The 21,046-nt window shown below is 42.7% G+C and overlaps 1 protein-coding gene across 2 annotated transcripts in view; it reads left to right on the top strand.

Moving 5' to 3' along the window:
- LOC131242941 (tropinone reductase homolog At5g06060-like) overlaps positions 1–21,046 on the top strand; it is a 57,513-nt gene that overhangs the window by 21,150 nt on the left and 15,317 nt on the right. The gene's annotated exons all lie outside the window — the stretch shown is intronic.

Here is a 21,046-nt window from a genome sequence, read left to right as displayed (position 1 = left end):
GTAACTCAAAATGCCTATGCCGCGAATGTAATGCAATATGCAGTGCGAATGGAATGACCATGCTGGAGTGTGAAGTCGAGATGATAGTACGTAGCATCGTAGGTTATGGGGTCCATCACAAGGGACTTCTATCCAAACCAGTCCCATACCTAAATTTGGATAGTCAGCCTCAAGGTGGTAAACTCCTGATCTCAGGTTAGTCGCGTGCCCAACCGAAATCCTGGCCATACGAAGGTACACAACAATTAGTTGCGCATCACCAGCCCGAGTGGATAGTGAATGAAACGAATGTATGAGCATGCAATTCCTACTCAATAAGTCCACATATCAGTACAGTTCCTCTCTGGAAAATCACCGGGGTCTATTACACTCCAAACCAGATTGCCGCCCTATCGCGCGCAATAAGGTGAGTGGAAGAGACCTCACTATCCGCCTGCCAATATCGGGCCCGGCTCGTCGATAGCGGACCTATTCCTCGAGCTGGTCAGACTCAGCCTAGCATTGCCCCCTCCTCTCGGGCAGGTAAGGCCGTACCCCCTTCCAACCGACTACGACACAGTGGGAGATATGGTCTAACGGTATACGGCCCTCATGTGCTCATACATCCACTCGGTCTAGACGTTGGAGCAACCTCTGGAACCAAGAGAGTTTAGGGACTTTCACCCAGGGATATCTATAACACCTCATGTAGAACATATTTCCGGTGTCCCATCTGACCATCCACGAAATACCTGTGGAGGCTACGACCCTGATGTTGCTAGGGCGTACAGTAATCACAACACACAATGCAAGATGCATGAGTCATACAAATCAGCCATGCATCAATCCTGCGCATACCGTGTATTCATGTAAGACAATCTACGCCTATCAAGGAGTCTCATAACAACATATCCAATGACATATGCAATGATTAACCACATCTCATAACAAACATACAGATGATGCGTATAGGCATGTATCGTGATGCTATGCTGTCACATACTCATAATCGACATCAATAACCGGCACCAACAATCGGCATTGACAATCTGCCTCGAAATGTGGACATTTAACCAACATTGTCCCCAAGGAGTGGCCCACATAGAGCCTATCATATAGTGGACCCATGGCCTCACACAAGGGCCTAATACATATCACGATGGGCCTCATATAGGTCTCGACAATCAGCCTCTGCAATCAAAATCAGCCTCAACAATCGGAATTGACCTACACAATCAGCCTCGACAATCGGAATCGGCAAATCAATCAAGTCAATCAGAATCGGCAAATCGGTCACGTCAATCGGAATCGGCAATCGGTCACGACGATTGGAATCGATCGATAATCAGAATCGGCAAATCGGTCACAACAATCGGGATCAATCGATAATCAGAGTCGATAAATCGGTCACGGCAATCGGGATCGACAATCGGCTACGACAATCGGGATTGATCGATAATCAAAATCAGCAAATCGGTCACGACAATCGGGATCGATAGATAATCAGAATCGGCAAATCGGTCACGATAATCAGAATCGGCAAATCGGTCAAGTCAATCGGAATCAGCAATTGGTCACAACGATCGGAATCGATCGATAATCAGAATCGGCAAATCGGTCACAACAATCGGGATCAATCGATAATCAAAGTCGGTAAATCGGTTATGACAATCGGGATAGGCAATCGGCTACGACAATCGGGATCGATCGATAATCAAAATCGGTAAATCGGTCATGATAATCAGAATCGACAAATTGGTCAACTCAATCGGAATCGGCAATCGGTCACGACGATCGGGATCGGCAATTGGCTATGAAAATCAGGATCGATCGATAATCAGAATCGGCAAATCGGTTACTATAATCAGAATCGACAAATCGGTCAAATCAATCAGAATCGGTAATCGGTCACGACGATCGGAATCAATCGATAATCAGAATCGACAAATCGGTCAGGGTAATCGGGATCGATCGATAATCAAAGTCGGTAAATCAGTCACGACAATCGGTCATGACAATCGAGATCAGCCGAACAAGGCCTAAGGGAAGGTCACAATGTGGACATTAAACCATCATTGCTCCCAAGGCATGGTCCACCATAATCATCATTACATACATCGTGGAGTAATCACACATCGCAATAAACCTCATATATATCGAGTTGGCCATATCACATGGGTCGCACCAGTGGGCCTCATTTACATCAAGTGGACCGCGCCAACAAGCCTCATATATGGTCACGTGGGCTGCATCAATGGGCCGCACTAATGGGCCTCGTAGATGAGCTACAATGTACATCAAGGTGGGCCTCACAGGTGGGCATATATATATCAAAGTGGGTCTCAAGTGGGAGTTTGGATTATATCTAAAATCATTTCAACAGTTATAGGTGCAACATGTGTATCACTGCGCACTATCATTCCATGGGGCACATGGCCCACTAATGATGATCAGCACTGTCCAAACATCGTCCAGCACAATATGGACGGTGTAGATGAAATAAATACATCAAAGTGGTGTCCACAGTCCAGATGGGACCCACAGAACTTATTAACGTCTGTACAACAACAAAGGCTACTGGGCCAGCTATCGAATGGACAGCGTGGCTAAAACGCATGCATCAAGGTGGGCCATACATCCATCAAAGTGGAAAGACGGTGTGAATACAACACATTCATCAAGGCAAGCTTTATACAATCAGGGTGCGTCCCACAGCACCGTCCATGTATAGCCGGTGTGGATGCAAAACACATCAACTCAAGGTGGGCCCCACTTGCTGCCATGGTGGGGTCCATGTCCAATGGATGGACGACAGGAATCTAATACGTACATCAATGTGGGTCCCACTGTCCCATGTGGGAAAATAGATGGACGGCTTGAATATAAAATACATCATGGAGGGGGCCACACGAGTGGACGGTGTGGATTAAACCCATACATTACACCTAGGGTCCATGCGTCCAAAACGGACGGACAGCGTGGATGATACACATGTCATGGTGGTCCCACGATTTAGACGGTGTGGATCAAAACCACACATCACGTGAGGGTGGGCCACATCCTCTAGATGGATGGACGGTTTAAATAAAACACTGCCTGATGATCAGGCCCACAGAAGGCATCAATTACATCAGAGGTGGGTCCCACCAGATGGACTGACAGTGGATATACATACATCATGTGTGGGACCTACAGATCTTGCTGATGTTAGCGACAGTGGGACCCACCATCCCCACAGAAATAGATGGACAGCATGGTGTAAAAATACATACACTATGGTGCGCCCCACACCACCCGTCTAGATTGACGGCGTGGATAAAAACATACATCAAGGTAGCCCACACATCGGACGGAAAGTGTGGATAAAACATACAGATTAAGGTGGGTCCCACCTGCCCACACGTGTCACACGCGTGGGTGGGCTCACCATACAAAACAAATGGACAGCGTGTATGAAATACATACACCAAAGGAGGGCCTCACCCATCCACTGTCCAGACGGGTGGTATGGGTCGCAGAATACATAATCTAGGTGGGTCCCACCTACCCACACGTGTCACACATGTGGGGAGGGCCCACTCCACCCACAGATGGGTAGCATGAAGGAAACATACAACGGGGTGGGTATCCACGTCCCTCACCAGGGACGGTGTGGATATAATATATATATATATATATATATATATATATATATATATATATATATATATATAAATCAAGGTGGGTCCCACCTACCACACGTGTCACACGTGTGGGTGGGCCCACTCCATCAATAGATGGATGGCGTGAATACACAACATACATCATATGGGACCCATAGGACTTGTTGACGTCAGTCCAGCAGCTACGTGCTGCTGGATGGACGGTCTGGACATAACCAACAAGGTGGGTCCCACCGTTGCTGACGTCAAGCACAGCAGCACGCTTCTGCTAGTGCGAAGTACTCCAGCCAATCTGCTTCCCAAGGTGGGTCCCACATACATCAGGGCCCACCATAATATTATATTAAAGATTATATATATATATATATAGCTATGCATCCAGTGTCCAGGTGAACTGGATGGACGGCCTGGATGTAACTTTACCTCATTGTGGGCCCCACAAAGCTTGCTGACTTCACAGCAGTGGGATCCAAAGAGCTTAGTGGCATCAATTACACTAGCTATATAACTGGTATGAGGTACCTGGCCAATCCGTTCAGCTAGGTGAGTCCCACATGAGGCTAGGTGGCATGGATTTCTCACATATACAAAGGTGGACTCCACCATGATGAATGGCATGGATACACCACATGCATCAGGTGGGCTGCACGACATCAAGAGAGAGAGAGAGAGAGAGAAAGAGAGAAGGAACACCTACCGTTAGATCTCTTCTTCATTCTTCCGCCAATACAGGCTAGAGCTCAAATGGGTGGACTTCAACGGTTGAGATCGGACTTGGATGGTGGAGATGGAAGGTAGGAAGGTGGGCCACAGTAATTTCTCTCCCATAGAATCCATGGACGGTTGCTTGGAGAGAATGAGGGAGAGAGAGAAAAAGAGAGAGGTTAAAAGAGAGAGATGGGTGAGTGATGTGGTGGGTGTACTTTGTGTAAGAGAGAGTTTGACTATGGGGGTTGCTTGGGGATGGGGTTGTACTTTGACATGTGAGGTGATGTGTAATTGATTGATGAGATTGATGGGATTTGATGTGATGTTCTCTTGGGTTTTGCAGCAGCGTGGTGTTTTCCTCGAACTGAATATGGGCCCACATCTTCTAGCTTGGGTATCACCTCGGCACGCGAGATGCGACATCGGAACAGCGGCGACGGCGCGGTCGCTAAGGTACAAGTCTCGGGTCGAACCGACTCTAAAATACGGGATACAACTCAGGATCGCGCGCCACTGCTATTTACGCACTGTGGGTCACCAAAATTCGACCGGGAGGACCACGAAAGCCTACGGAACGGTAAGTGCTAGGATTCGGGTCTTACATTACATGGGCCTCACATACATCACAATGGGTCTCATCACATGGGCCTCATCACATCACAATGGGCCCATCCCGTAGGCCTCATATACATCACAATGGGCCTCATCACATAGGCCTTATATACATCACAATGAGCCTCATCCCATAGGCCTCATATGCATTATAATGGGTCTCAACACAGGGGACTTATATACATTGCAATGGACCTCACCACGTAGGCCTTATACACTTCATAATGGGTCTCATACAAGGGCCTCACATACATCACATTGGGCCACATCACATGGGCCTCATATAAGGGCCTCACATACATCTCATTAGGCCTCGTCACATGGAAGGTAAGGCCCATACTAGATGGCCCACTTAAGGTTTTGAGCCCAACAACACCTGAGAGTTATTTTTCAGAGTTTAGATACTGCATGAAATGCTTTGGGAAGGTGGTGGAACCCACTGACGTGGCCCCACATAAATTTTACATCAAATAGATTTATGTGACGTGGCCCCACATAAATTTTACATCAAATAGATTTTTGTGCAATATTGGTTCTAGGCCATTTTAGAGTCAGATTCATGATCACGTAGGGCCTACATATGGTGAAAGAGAATAACCACTTAGTAGCTCTATATATGGGCTTTACAAATTATAAGGCAGGCCTCATTGGTTGGGTGAGTACAATTTATGGTGATGGCCCAAACATGGGTACTTGGAGAAACTGTGCAGGAAATATAGTGCATAATTAGTTTTAACCCAATGTTAAGTATATCCCATGATCACAAGGGACCACATTTCAGTGTGCCGTCAGGTGGCCTTCGTTGTACTATATATGCACTTCTAAAATTATAAGTTGGGACCAACTGGTTGTGCACACGTAATATTTGGTATATGGTCAAACATAGGCACTTTGATTTTCTACACATAAATTTTCTGCACAACCATGCATGACCACATTTTGGGATCCACTCCGTGATCATGTGGGTTCTGATTTGGCCCAATTAAAATATTATTTATCTATTCATTAGTGTAGGTTAGAGGTTCCAAGTGGCGGCCTTCTTAAACCTCCAGAGTGTGGTCCACTATAGAGGCCCAAATTTAGTACAAAACACAAATAATCAGACAGTTCTGGGGTCTGTCACAACTTAGGGCCCAATTTCCAAACACTTAGGGATCATTCCTAACAAAATTAAGGTGGGACATCCTAGCTCACGTGTATTATAAGGATTAAACATCCCCCAAAGTGGGACCCTTAACTACAGATTGTGGGGCCCACTACAAGGTGTTAAAGAGGCCTACATCCAATAAAGTTAAGTATTTAGAAATTTTTCAGCAAACAGAAAGTGTAAAGGGAATGAAATAGATCCAATGGCAAGTGGGGCCCACATACTACCAAACCATAGATAAGAGACACAAAAATATACATGGGTTCCCATATTGGATGAACTAATAAAATTCATAAATTACAAGTGATCCCACACCTAGGTGGGTCATTGAGAGGATAATTGTTATGTATAATATAAATCCAACATATTTATCAAGTAACACATGAAATATATATTGATGAAATATCTATGATCAGATTCTCTGTTGGAAGATTTGATCCAATGGATGGTTTGGGAACAAGTTATTCAGGCCATTTATAGGTTTCTAACCATACAAAGCCTTGGATCCATTTGAACCACACATAGAAATTCAAGATTTGTCCTTACAAAAGTATCCATCGGTCCAGAATTTTTTAAATTTATCATAAAAGAATCTAATCATAGGGACCATAAATATGATTATTAACTATCTGAAGTAAGTTAAGAGCAAATATCAAATACATCTGACCGTTGGAATCACGGATATGGCCCAAACAAGAGTGGCCATAATAAGCTCTCAAATACATCTTTCGTATAAGGCCAAGATCTCAGCCGTCCGAACTCTGATTAAGGCCTATTATATACCGTTGGAAAACTGGTTTGATTTTCTATGAATCTAATAAAATATATATTTTTAGTATATTCATTAAAAGAGTTAAAAATGGGTCCATTTAGGCAAATCAGAATCCTGCATATGCTGCTGGACAGTAGCTAAGTAAATTTGATGTTACAGATGATTGGACCGCTGGATGGCTACGAAATTTGGTTGAGAGTTAGTTCATATTGTGATTCATAATATCCCCAAGTTTCAACTCTGATCTTAGCATGATTGATTTTATATGATTTTTAGAACTTGCTGTTTAGAAACAAAAATAAGATTAATTACAACTGAAGGGTTTAGATATGATGTTCATCATGGTGAACCATACTGACATGGGCTACTTTGCTGACCACCATAGATATAAATACATGCACACAAGAACTCCACACCAGTGGGGCCCACACATATCAAGAAAATAAAAAGGGGAAGAAATAGGAGGATGAGGAAGGTGGAAGGAGGGGTGTAGACTCACTTCAATGGATGGATGGTTGGATGATGATGTGTGGTCCACTCCCTCTTGATCAATGGTGGGCCATACCTTAGCCCTACTTTCTCTCACTCTCTCTTAAAATCTCAGAATTTTTATAAGTATAGGAAAAGAATAAGTGCAAGAGAGGTCCTACTCTTATATAGGGAATTGGGGGTTGAGGTGAAAAAATGATGTGTCATGTTCATAAGATCTTATTGGTGCTAAAAGTGAGGTGGAATGTGATGTATGGTATGGATAGTTGATAGATGAGGTGGATGGTGCTAAGCATGCATTGGCCAAGGTGGAAGAAATCTAGACATGCATTGGCTAATGGATGGATAAGGGTTATGGGTTATAAGTGATGCATGGTGGATGATGAAGTGAAATGTTGCAATTGGTTGTTTGAAGTGATGTGGCACAAATCAAGATATGCATTGGATGCATTTATAAGATGAGATAGATATGAGCCATGATTAGTTTCTAAGGCATAGGGAGAGAGCTAATAATGAGTTTTGGGATAGAATATAATTTTGTCTTATAATGCTTGTCTTATATGTGCTAGGTTCTTATTTTGTCATGTAGCAATTGTCCTATTTGTTGATAATTTTCATGTTCTAAAAGTGGGCTTTAGGCCCACATTGGCTTAAGTCCAATGGGCCTAGCATGATAAAGGTTGCTCGTGTTACTGGATACATAATTTAGGCCGTACATTCGATGGGTCATATCTCACTAACGGAGCGTTGGATTGACATACGGTTTTCACCATTACGACTGCAATGACGACGCGGTCCACATGATAGAGGTCTCAAGGTTATCCAGAACAAATCACTTTGGTGAGTTTTTTAGGTGTACTTGGGTGCAATGTATGGTCTATCAACGGTGCGAGTTGGGACACGTGTGCACACGAGCGATGTTGCAAAAGACCGAGATCCCACATTTTTTTATATTGGATTGTATCTCCGTAACTTCTTATTTGATTAATGATGCCAGAAACATGATAGAAATAAGTTTGAATTGACTCACCTTCCTTCATTTGTAAATGATCAAAATCTCTCTAAAGAGATTGAAGTTTGATTGTATCACCTTTTCTGATTCGTGAAATTCTTTCTTCAAAATTTCTCATACTTCTTTTGAAGTTGTTGCAGGAAAGAGTATGGGAAAGAGGCTTTTTCTCACTCCATGTTTGATGTAAAGTAAAGCTTTAGCGTCGTTCTTTTTATTCTCCTTGAATGCTTGTAGTCTTGCATTCGTCCATGTTGCTAGTTGCTGCATTTTCTAGTACTTCATAGCCGTCTTCCATCAACTCACACAAGTCTTGTGAAATGAAGAGAGTCTTCATTTGGATGCTCCAATAGTCATCGTACCTTTCTCCTTCAAATATGGGCACCATATTTTGTGAATAGTTGAAGGTGGTGTTGCTGGAACTTTCTCTATGTGTGTGTGTGTGTGTGTGTGTGTGTGTGTGTGTGTGTGTGTGTATGAAATGATCAGACTGTTACGCATCATTTTTTTTTAAAGGATGCAATCATTTCATAAAATCAAAAGGATTTATAGAGCTAGAAGATTGGCATCCTAGGTTTGGACTCCCCCTAACAAAAGGAAGGGGAGCCTATCGTAAGGAAGAAAAGGAAAATGCTATCATAGGGCCGGGAGAAACAACCAAAACAAGGTGAATTTGCACCTAATTCTCCCTCCTAACGCTCTTAAACCCACTCTATCAAGGAATAGGAGGCCCCTAGCTACTGGCGGAAGGTCGGCATGGGCTAAAAACAGAGCCGACCCTTGTTTGTCACTGCCCATTCTGGCCAAAGCATCCGCCGGCCCATTACACTCTCTATAAATATGGACAAACTTTACATGGCTGGAGATGCTAAGGATCCTGATCCTGTCTACCTAATACTTCCATTTCCAACCCGGGCAAGATAACTTCGAGAGGAATTAATTCACCACCAGAAGAGAGTCGGATTCAACTAATATGTTTGTGAATCCGTGCTGAAGGCAATGCCCCGGGCCGTCATGAACTACTTGAAGTTTCGCCCTCATGTTGGAGGTGAAGCCATAGCTTGCATAAAATTCAAAGCAGAACTCGCCCAGGTTACCCCTAGAAGACCCATCAATGTTTAACTTCACCTAACCCGTCGGGGGCTTCCTCCAAACCACCACCTAAGTCGGCTTCCTTTGCTAGGACTGCATTGAAATCCCCATGGCCGCAAGGGCCCTACTGCGTGCCTGTGCGAGAACGCGGAACGCCCCATCTATTCACTATGCGCCGAACCCAACCACTAATGCATGAGATGAGGATTCTCACATTCACCAACGCTCCGTTGAATCTCGAAGCATTTCTATCATTCCACAGCTCCCAGAGTATAAAACAAGGCACCAGATTTTTGAAAGGGGTAGAAGGCCCATGCCCTGAATGGGATCCCCACCAATGGTTCATCCGTTCTTCCACTGAATGGTAGATACTCTGCTGGACGTCGAAAATCTGAGCGAAATGGGCCTAGACAGCTCTCACCGGGACGCTTTGCAAAAATAAATGAATTGAAGACTTCATCGCTAGCCTCTGCCTCTGCCGCTGGTCTTCTACACAGCTGCTGTAACGGGATGCAAGCTGAATCCCGCGGGATTGAATGGCTGCGTTGATAGGCAATGCCCCCCTAATAATCCTCCAGACTAACATAGAGATCTTATGCAGGATCTTCACATTCTAGATCCTGGATCCCCAGGACATACGAGGCCTGTGCATCCTGCTAATTTTCCATGTGGATGAAACAGAGAAACTACCTGAGGGATTCGGTGGCCAGATAGGATTATCTGGGCCATCCGACAAGCAGTGCCCTCCATGGAAGATGGAATCAATATCTTGTTAGGAGAGGACTAAGAGCGCAGTTGAAGGCGGAAGCGGGCCCATCCTGCCCAGGAAGTCCTTCACTTTAAGGTTTTGAAGGCCAAGGGTGATAGCGCTCGTCACCCTGCCTTCAAGCAAGCCCGAGCCAGTCCAGTTGGCTTGCCACAAGCTTAAGTTACCTTCACCAATATGGCACTAAATATGATCCTCCAGGATCAGAAAAAGACTTCTGATTCTCTTCCACAACGGAGAGATAGAAGATGAAAGTTGAGTCTTCCCATCACGCTGGAGGTCCCGGCTGTACCTGGCTTGCATAAACGAGCTCCATAGCCCACTGTCCACTTTGAATTTCACAGCCCAGGCCATCTTGAGACGAAAGACAATCATGACATCGGATAGGCTCCTAATGCCTAGTCCCCCTTCCAACTTTGGAACTGTTATTTGCCACCAACTTCTCTAGTGGAGCTTTTTCCTACCTTCCGCCCAACCCCAAAAGAAGTCAGTGAAGCGGCTTTCCAAGGCTTTCAAGACCCCTATTGGAATATGCATCGCTGCTAGTGTATGCACTGGAATGCTATCCAGCACGTGTTTCACCAGCATGACTTTACCCGTTATTGAAAGGCATCGTGCCTGCCAACCTTTGATGCGACCTTCCACCCTATCAAGTAGCCTCTAAAATGAGTCCTTTTTCCTCCTACCCGCTGATATCTGGACCCCCAGATAAGTGATGCTCTCCAAAGTTCTAACCATTTGCAGTTCCCTTTGAACTGCAGCGACCCTGGAAGCAACCATGTTTTCAGCGCAGAGGAAAATGCTCTTATGGAAATTGACCTTTTGGCCTGACTCCCGCTAATAATCATCTAGGAAACATTTTGTCGCCGGATGGAACGGAGGCCCCCATTGAGGAATAATAATGTGTCATATGTAAAAAGAAGGTGGGAAACCACTACTTTGTCGCGATGACCTTTGAATGGAAGACAAGAGCCTGAATCACCAGGTATTTGAAACCTCTCCCAAGCACCTCCGAGGCTAATATAAACAAGCTAGGGGACAGTGGGTCGCCTTGGCGAAGCCCACGGGTGGATTTAAAATAACCCACACCTTCCCCATTAACTAGCACCGAGAACCAGTAATTGTTCTAACAACGCTCCACTAGCTTAATCCACGGAGTGGAGAACCGAAAACGCCCTAACACCCTTTTGAGGAAAAACCACTCCACTCTATCATAAGCTTTTTCCATGTCCAGCTTAACCACTATGTTCCCTCCCCTAACTTTTTTGTTCATCTCCCTAAGAAGCTCTTGGGACAGCGAGATGTTTTCTGAGATCGAACGACCCTGGATGAAACTTCCTGCTCTAGGGAGATTAACGAGGGCAGCAATTTACTCAACCTATTTGCAATAATTTTGGCGAAGATCTTATATACCATGTTGTAGAGGCTGATGGGCCTTTAATCTGAAAAATGCTTTGGCGCTATAGTCTTAGGAATGAGAGCTCTCAGGGAAGAAGTGAAGGCCCTAGGCATTGAGCCCCCCTTGAACAAGAAGGTAGGAGCTCTAAACAGGTCCTGCCCCACAATATCCCAATAGCCTGCAAAGAACGCACCGAAAAAACCGTCCGAACCTGCTGCTCCATCCCTTGGAATGGAGATGATCGCCTGCTGCACTTCAAGGAGAGTTGGCGGAGCCATCAGCTGCGCATTATCCTCAGCTGAAACCAAGGGATGGAGGTGAGGACCTCTTCCCCCTACTCAACCACGCCTGTAGGGAAAAGGAGATGAAAAAATCTGATTGCCTCATTCTTGATATCTGCTTGCGATTCCACTGTCTACCTCGTATCCAGCCTGATGGAGTTGATAACTGCTCTCCTGGCTTTCTCAGTTGCTAACGCATGGAAGAAGCCCATGTTCCTGTCACCCTCCTCCAGCCAATTATTTTTGGCTTTTTGCTTCCAAAAGGTTTCTTCCATGAGTTCTAAGTGGGAAAGCGAAGCTATCACCTCCAAGAGATCATGCTGGTAAGGACTCCCCTCCACTACCAGCCCCTCTTCTTGTTGAATTTTTACTTCCAAATCTGACAGGGATTTCTTAGCTTGCTGAACTACCGTGAAGATGTTACTGAATTTAACCCTGTTCCAGCACTTTAACTGAACCTTGACTGTCTTCATCTTAGAGAGAATGTTGAGCATGGGGTGGGGGTCTTCTACCATAGCCCAGGCTACTTTAACCAGAGGAAGAAAAGCATCGTGATGGAACCACATTCGCTAAAAACAAAGGGGTTTCAGACCTGCAAACTGTTGTCTAGGAAAAACTAGCAACAGGGGCGCATGGTCAAAGTTTTGGCAAGGGAGATGGCATACTTGGAATGAGGGAAAGGTGCCGCTTCAAGCCGCATTCATCAGCACCTGGTCCAGCTTAGCCGACACCCTGGCAGTGCCAACCTGATTGTTCGACCAAGTATACATGTTCCCTAGGAAGCTAGCGTCAAGGAGACTCGCATTGTTGATGGCCTCCACAAAATCATGCGAGTTTCCACTATCGATGCTTCTTCTGTTACGCCTTTCAGATGCATCAATGACTGTGTTAAAGTCACCACACAGCGCCCAGGGGCCTTACACTCACCTAGACAACGCGGCCATATCCTCCCATAGGGTTCTCTGCTGGATTCTCAAACAGGTAGCATAGACCGCTAACAGCGTTATGGGGTTGAAGCTTTGTTGGATTTTCATGGCCAGGGAGATCATCTGATTCGTGATGGATACCCCTGTCATGGTTGACTGATGTTTACAAAGTAGCCATATCTTGTCGCTAACTTCCACATTTAAGAAGGAAGAATGGAAACCGAGGCGTAGGCCAATCTGCATTCTCTTGGACTCCCTGACCATAGGTTCTAGGATTGCCACATTCCATGGGTTGTGGGTCTTCATAAGCCTCTTCAACGACCTGATTGTAGGCGAGTTACCTACCCTTCGAGCATTCCACATTAAGACCTTATCTGACATGGGAGGCAGAGTTTGCAACGGCCCTTCTCTGCAAGCTTCTTAGTCTGGATAACCACTTGGCCTTGGAGACTGCGCTTAGAGGTTTTTTGGGGCCCTCTTGGCACCTTTCTTTCTTGGAAGTGTCTTCTGGCTAGTTGTTGTTCTCTTTCTCGAACTGGCTTGCTCTCGAATCGCTGCTTGATTCTGCACTGATACTCGAACCTCCTCTGTATTGTTCCCTAACTGTTGAACCTCCGGAGATATGTGCTGGCTATTGGGCCTCCCCAAACTCAGATCCGGAACGGTGCTGGTGTCCTCCATTTCCTCCCCTGATTGGGAGAAGTATGGAGACAGATCCACCACAATCCCTCTGTTGCTGATTGGATGATCTACTGCAATAAGGAAGGTGGTGCAAAAAGATCTGGGGGAAGAACACTCATCAGAGAAGAGGGATGTTGCTGAGGGAACATACTTCCTGTCCAGGACGTCCCCACGAGTTGGTGAAAGGGCGGTCCCCAACCGATCTAGAACGGACTTGTCCACCCTCAGCCTTATGATATAAGTTGTCCAGCGATTTACTACACCCCAATGCTGCTCCATAGATAGAAGGTTGCGGACGCGGGTTACTCACCTTGTGAGAGATACAACTCGTTGACAACCCTTGGACCAGTCGCTGATTGCTTAGAAACTAACGAGCACTGCAACTTGGGAAATCTATTAGAGGGGGCCCTTGCTCGGGAAGGCATTCCCACTGACTAAACGCTGAGCTAGTGCTCGCAGTACTAGGTTGGTCCTCTTTGGACTGAGTATCTGCCTCGTCCACCTCCATTCCATGTAGGACTGCTAATGCCTTCTTAAGAGAGTAGGACCCTGGGTCTTGAGTTCTTGCTCCTTCCCTTCTCTTATCCGTGAGTGGAGTGGTAGGGCTCCTCTCCCTGCGTCCGTCGGTGAGGAGTAAAACAGGCTATTGGATAAACTGATTCTCAGACACATTACAACAAACACCTTAGCTATGCTAGATAGGATCCTCTGTAGCCCTTGGTTGGAGTCCCTTGAATTCACCGCTAGACGCAAGGCCAATGGCCCTGAACCATTCCTTAACCCATTGTTTCATGCTGCAAGAGTTTCTGTGGGGCGGGATGGTTGTACCTGGTTTGCTCTCCTTGCTTCCTACCCTCATATCTGACTCCACAATTGCATGCATTGGAAACTGTTGTCCATCCACGACTATTCTCAGAACTCTCTTCAGGTCCACCCCAGGGTGAAGTTGGACCTTGAGCTGGGCAAAGCCTTGTAATAGCCCAAATCTGCTAATAGAGTCGATCATTAGCACCTTTCTAAAGAAGTTTCCTAGATCCAGTAGGACTGATTCGAATCAAGCGTGGGCCGGGATTCTGAAAAGTCAGACACATGTTCCCCCTCCTATTCCTTCCTCCGCTGGCAACCATGGGGCAATTGCCATTGATCCCATTTTTTATTGCAGCTCCTTGTCGACGATGAAGAGCTCTCGCTCTACTACTGTCTTCAATTTGATGAGGAAGCTGGTTGCTGATAGTCTAACCACATCAATGCATGAGGATGCAAATTTAGATGCTCTAACTGCCTGGACTAGATGGAGGACCGAGACATTTGTGGCTGCTCATCCTACCAGCCCCAGTTTCAACTCCTGTTTCTTCCTCTCTACTGCCCCTGGGTCCGTAAATCTGGTGAAGTCATCTCTGGGTTCTCTCTGTTCGGTGTTCGCCTTGCTGGAGCCAGCCACCGCTTTCACGTATGCTTTAGCCGAGGTCTCTGGAAGGAGGTTTTTAAGCTTTACGGGAGGATTTGGGGGCTGGGGAAATCTGGGATTTTCTTTCTTCACGGTTACTTGTCTCCCATCAACCCTTTTCCCATCCAGGACATCCATCACATTTTTTGCATCCTGCTCATATAGGAATCGTACAAAAGCAAAACCCCTTGGGGTGTTGGTTGATGTCCGCACCGAAATGAACACAGCCTGTATTTTTCCATGCTTTCCAAAAATACCTAGAAGGTCCTGATGGGAGCAATCGAAAGGCAAATTACCTACAAATAAACTGAAGCTCGAATGTAGCTAAAATCGAGCCCTCTTGAGAGATCTCCCTCTAATTAAGTCTCTGCGCCGAGGGCCCGAAGACCTTCTTCATCTTCTAGATGGATCCCGCCCCTGAGGATGGGACATCACCTGGGGGGAGGAAAAACGCCCCCAATTCTAGGGATTTTGGGGATCTCACACCTTCAAATTAGGGATCTCAATCGTATCTCCATGGGCTAGGGCTCGACTGTTCATATATATATATATATAGAACCTTGCTTTACTACCAAATTTGCTGGAGAAGAGGAGAGGAAGAAGAGAATTTTTTGGACTTAGAAGTATTGCAAGTAGAATGCTTTTGAATATTTTCAATTATGAAAGTGGATATTACAATGCTTTGAATTTTTGGAAGGATTTCTTTCTCGTTCTTGTTGTTGTTGCCTTCCACATACATGAAGTCCCTTTTTATAGACGCTTGAGGAAGGATATGCATACAAGAGTGCACTACAACTTTTATAATAAGCATTAATTACTTAGTAAAGTCAAAAGACACTTTCTAAATTAGATTAAGAACACATTCTAGATATTTCTTAAACACTTTCTAAATACTTTCTAGATACTTTCTACATATTTCTCAAATATTTTTTATTTTTCAAATTATATTTTCAACAATAGAGAAGGGCCTGGGGCTCTGCAATCGTGTATGACACTCGACCATACGAGCTGTGAAATACAAAGATCACTTGGCCCAGTGATCCCTGCAAATTCCCCCATTGCCCCCTTCACAGGGTTTGTCTCTTGAAAAACCATCTATACTACTCAGCTTTCACCAATTTATTATTATTATTTTTTTTTTCTGGCCTAATCCATCTAATTATTCAGCTACCAATCAACCCCATAGACAAGAACAAGAGGGTGGTCATCTCAGACATAAGACTCCCTTTTTTCAGTAATAACAAAACCGTCTCCCTCAACCATCTTCTTATCCTTCCCAATAATATTATCAGATCATCACCAACTTACCGTCAAATCTCTATTGGTTATGACCTAGCCACAATTCCCATACTATAACGGGGGCATACCTTAGAGCATTTTGAACCTCAATGAAAAACTTACACTGCTCGTCAGAGCATGATTCTCTAAAGCTAATGATTGGTTAACAATCACATTCATGTCAAACAATCAAGAAAAGTGGGTCCATACCTGCGTCGCTAAATAACTTCTACAGAAAAGATGATCCATGTCAACTGTCAATATGTGACCCATAATATGGAGTTTATGGATGGTCGAGGAATCTGGGCCCAAATCCAAGATTAAAGCCTGGATCAGGGGATGATCATGGTCTCCATTTCCAGAACTAGTAACCAGGCCAGGACATTGAGAGTTGACCCAATTAAAAAGTCTTTTTTTTTTGGCCCATCAAAACCAATAATCAAGCCTCTTCTACTATTGTTAAAAGCTTCTGATTGCAATGTAGATAAGGTCCAAATAGGCTATGGCCCAGCCTGTTTTCTTAATAGGTCTCATTTTAGTTCTAGCCTAAATCATGACCCAATTATAAGCAAGTAGTCTGATGGGCAAGCAACTCAACCATTAGCAGCATATATAACATGAAGGTAGATAGATGATTAGTGCCATTTGGTTGGGGTCCAACTATGGTTGGCCACTAGATGGGCAGTGCCATTAACAATACAAACTCATATGTACAGTTGGAACTTGGAATGATTCATTATTTTAAGCGGATGGACGATGGGACAAGATTATCTAATCCATATGGAATTCCAAGTTTTAATCATAAAAACACACCAAAATAAAGGGCTTTTTTTAATTTTTATTTAAGTAATTTGAATCCTAAGAACTCACGGCAATAACCTCATATTATATAATCATAAATCTAAATAATAGTTTAAATTTTACCTCAATGCAATTGAAATTGCGATGATGGTTTTTCCACAAAAATGTGCCAAGGATGATCCTCTTGTGGAAGAGGTCTTTTCCTAATTTATCACATATGGAAGGAATTGAGAGATGCCACCATCATACATTTGGTCCAGTTGACGAACACCATCCACAAAGTGGACCACACACACCACATAGGTGACAAGTTTGTCGAAGTCGGCTCGATGCCATCGGTAAAATCTGGAATTTATCATGTTGGTTGCTGGACACTTTAAGTGTCCTGATCTATGCCATCGAAGGTTGTTTGATGCCAACGAAGGCCTGTTCGATTGCATAAGTAAAATTTAGAAAATTAATAATTTATCACTAGAACATTTTGGTGTTTAGTTTGATGTCATCGAAGTGGGTTCGATGCCATTGACAGTCTATCGATGACATTGAAGTCCCATGAAAGGTGTCGTCGAACTATCGGGCAGAGTTACGTGTGAGTTCCATAACTGTGGGATTTGTTTCTGATTCCAATTGTGATTCTCCTAGAGGTTATAAACATGGTTGTTATCAGGATTAGGGGTATATAAAAGGACTTTCTAATTTATTCCTAGGGTTTTCAAGGGCTTATGAGGGGATATTCAAAGCTTGCTCAAATTAGGTATTCTCTTTATCTCTTGTAATTTCTATTTTTATAGTGATATCTGTCGCTTTGTTCCGTGGTTTTTTTTTTTCGAAAGGGTTTTTCCATGTTAAATTTAGAGTCTTTGTGATTAGGCTTGATTGTGCGATTGGAATACTTTGCTTGATTCTTCTCTATATGCTTCCGTGGTCCCACAACAATAACTCCAACACTGAGAATAAAGAAAAGTAAAAGATAGTAGATGATAACACAGAATAAAATAACAATAGTAAAAAAGATCAAGTATGTTACTTTTATAGGAAGAAGCGTCACTTAAAGAAGACGTGTCATGGATATAAAGCATAACTCAAATATTTTAAGTTAAAAATGTCTATATAATAAAGACTAAAAGTTTAATTAATACACCTAGTGATGAGAGCGTTACATGGACAACACTAAAGTAATGAATTGAGCATAAAAAAAATTAAGTTTTCTTTTAAAATATGCAAATCAATTTTCATTTGAATCTCATCAAAACTTTTATATACTTATTATGTTAATAATTTATTTTTAAAATAAAATAATAATGTTATTTTGAGTTTAAATTGCAAATAAAGCTTCGATGCTTTAATATTGTGTATGGAAAGGTGGATATGAATGAAGGGAATATAAATAACAAACAAAAATAAGGGAAAAATATCACTAAAGGTTATAACATCTTAAAGGTGAAGTACAAATAATTTTTATCTTAACAAAATTTGGCATTACTTCTAAAAATGGTTGTTCTCATTTTGACATTGAAGAAAAGAAAAGAAAAGAAAAAGTCCATACAAAGCATAACCCTCGAAGGACATGGGGACATCCGTGTCAAATAAAAAAAAAATTATGTTTAACATAACTGGAAAACCTTTCTGAAAAATAAAATATGATGTTTTGATAATTAAGTGGTAAAGATCTTTCCTTTAATCAATTTATTAACAAGGGAATGGTAGAAATAAATTTCTAGCTTTATGAAAATTTAGACCTGCACTCAACCTATTAGTCTATAATATAGTAGGATTGCTTTGAGAGATATGATAAATCCAAGTATGGATTCAATAAACAATGACAAACAAGGTGATATAGTATTTTGTTGTGATATAGTATTTTGTTCATATAATCATTTAAAACTGATTGGATGTACACTTTGAATGATGTCGAGTGCCTCATCAGTGAGAACTCTATTTCATATTTTACTTTCATTGCATAAGGGTCATTTCACAAGAAGGTACAATGTAGGTACTTGCGACTTCGTCAATTAAAAATAAATATTAACACCTACTATGAAGTTAGGTGTTAGGCATTAAAGTACAATATTCTTCTTAATAATGATAACGTTTTATATAATAAGCAGATGCTTAAGGGTCCTTGTCATAGAAAGGAGGCTATTTAGAACTTCAGGTGTCTATGAATTTCTATAGCTATGTTGTTTAAACTATTTTCACCTTATTATGTTAAAAATAAAAAATAAAATAAATAAATAAATAAATAAATTTAAAAGAAAAGGTCAGTGAGAGTATACAAACATTATAGTACTTGCATACTCATTTTAATTTATTAAAGTCCATAAGACATTCTGATTTTAAGCTGATATTCTTATATTCACATATCTGAATAGAGATGAGAGGACTGCATGAAAGTATTGTTGCATGGTCATATTTAAAGAACGTATTCAAATTCTCATGATCTATGACATTGAAAGTATCAAGTTTGATTCTACTTAAAAAAATTGTAGTAACTAATGAATGCTATGGTCCTATATCAATACTTTTAATTAACTGAATTATTAAAGGTTATAATCCATTAAAGATATTTGATAAAATTTTAAACTCATAAAACATGTACTAAATATATATAATCTACTGCATATACTCTAATACTATGAGGGAGCCAAGAGGGAGAATATAAGAATTATAGGCGACATAGTGGCATTACCTATGTAAGCAATTAAATAGATGTTGGGATTTGTGTTGCGGAATCACACAGATCTAGATCTAGGATAGCAATTTAGGAGCACCAAGCAAACACAAAAGAACACAAAGATTTAACGTAGAAAACCCTTTCGGGAAAAAACCACGGCACAAAGCGACAAAATTCCACTATGAAAATAGAAATTACAAAGAGAAAGGACTTACCCGATTCGAACAACCTCGAATCTCACCCTTGCTACACCCTTTAGAAACCCTAAAACCCTTTTAGGAACCATTGAAACCCCTTTAGAAAACCTTAGCATGCCTGAGAATGGCCCTAGGGACTCCTATTTATAAATGGAAAAACCCCACTTATGCACCTCCCTATAAATCGCCTCAAATTTACATAGTTTGCGCACAAACTGCACCCCGTCTGCTTAACCCTCGACTAGTTGAGCCTGACCTTCGACTGGTCGAGCCTGTCCCTCAACTGGTTGAGCATCCCAGAAATCCTAAATACATTATCGCTGGACTTCAAGTCGAATAGGCTTCGATCAGTCGAAGGGACTTTCGACTAGTCAAGCTAGTCCCTCGACTTGTCGAGCATCTCGGTGAACAAGATTTAAGACATCTGTTTTACAATAATCTCCACCATGTCTTCAATCTTTTACCGTGTACCTTATTGACTTCTTCTCTTATCTCTGCATCATATTTTAGTTTCAATCAATACTTCTTGTGCACATTCCATCCTTCTTTTACGCTATCGCCAAGCTCAGAGAAGTCGCACAGAACTTGAACTTTTCAACAGGAACGATCTTGGTGATCATGTCTTCCAAATTCACACCGATGTGAATCTTCTCCAGTATTACGTCTCCTTCCTCAAGCACCTGTCCAATAACATAAACATTCAATTAATTGTTCCACCCGCTAGTACAAACGAGTAACCTAAAGTCAACTTCCTGGAATTCACACTACCTGCGTAATCTGAATCCACATACCCTTCTAACTTTGTCCATGTCTTCCCAAAAGTAAAGATGTAGTCTTCTTACCTCGAATGTATCGAAGTGACCATCTTACTGTCATCCAATGTTGCTTACCGGGGTATTTGTTCATAACACTGATTGCCTGTGAAATAATCGGTCTAATATAGACCATGGCATACATTGTCAACCGCATTAGGCTTATGCGACATATCATGCTTTTCCTCATCTGTTTTGGGACATATCCTGAGGAAAACTTGAGGAGAGAAGTATAGGGAATACTCACAGGCTTTGCCTGGTCCATCACATACTTGATCAATACCCATACGGTATTCTACATGTGATTACCAAAA

The sequence above is a fragment of the Magnolia sinica genome, chromosome 1 (genome assembly GCF_029962835.1).
Source record: "Magnolia sinica isolate HGM2019 chromosome 1, MsV1, whole genome shotgun sequence".
In the NCBI taxonomy this organism is placed as follows: Eukaryota; Viridiplantae; Streptophyta; class Magnoliopsida; order Magnoliales; family Magnoliaceae; genus Magnolia; species Magnolia sinica.
Note: the sequence above shows the minus strand (reverse complement) of the source record. Positions and strands in the feature narration are given on the sequence as shown.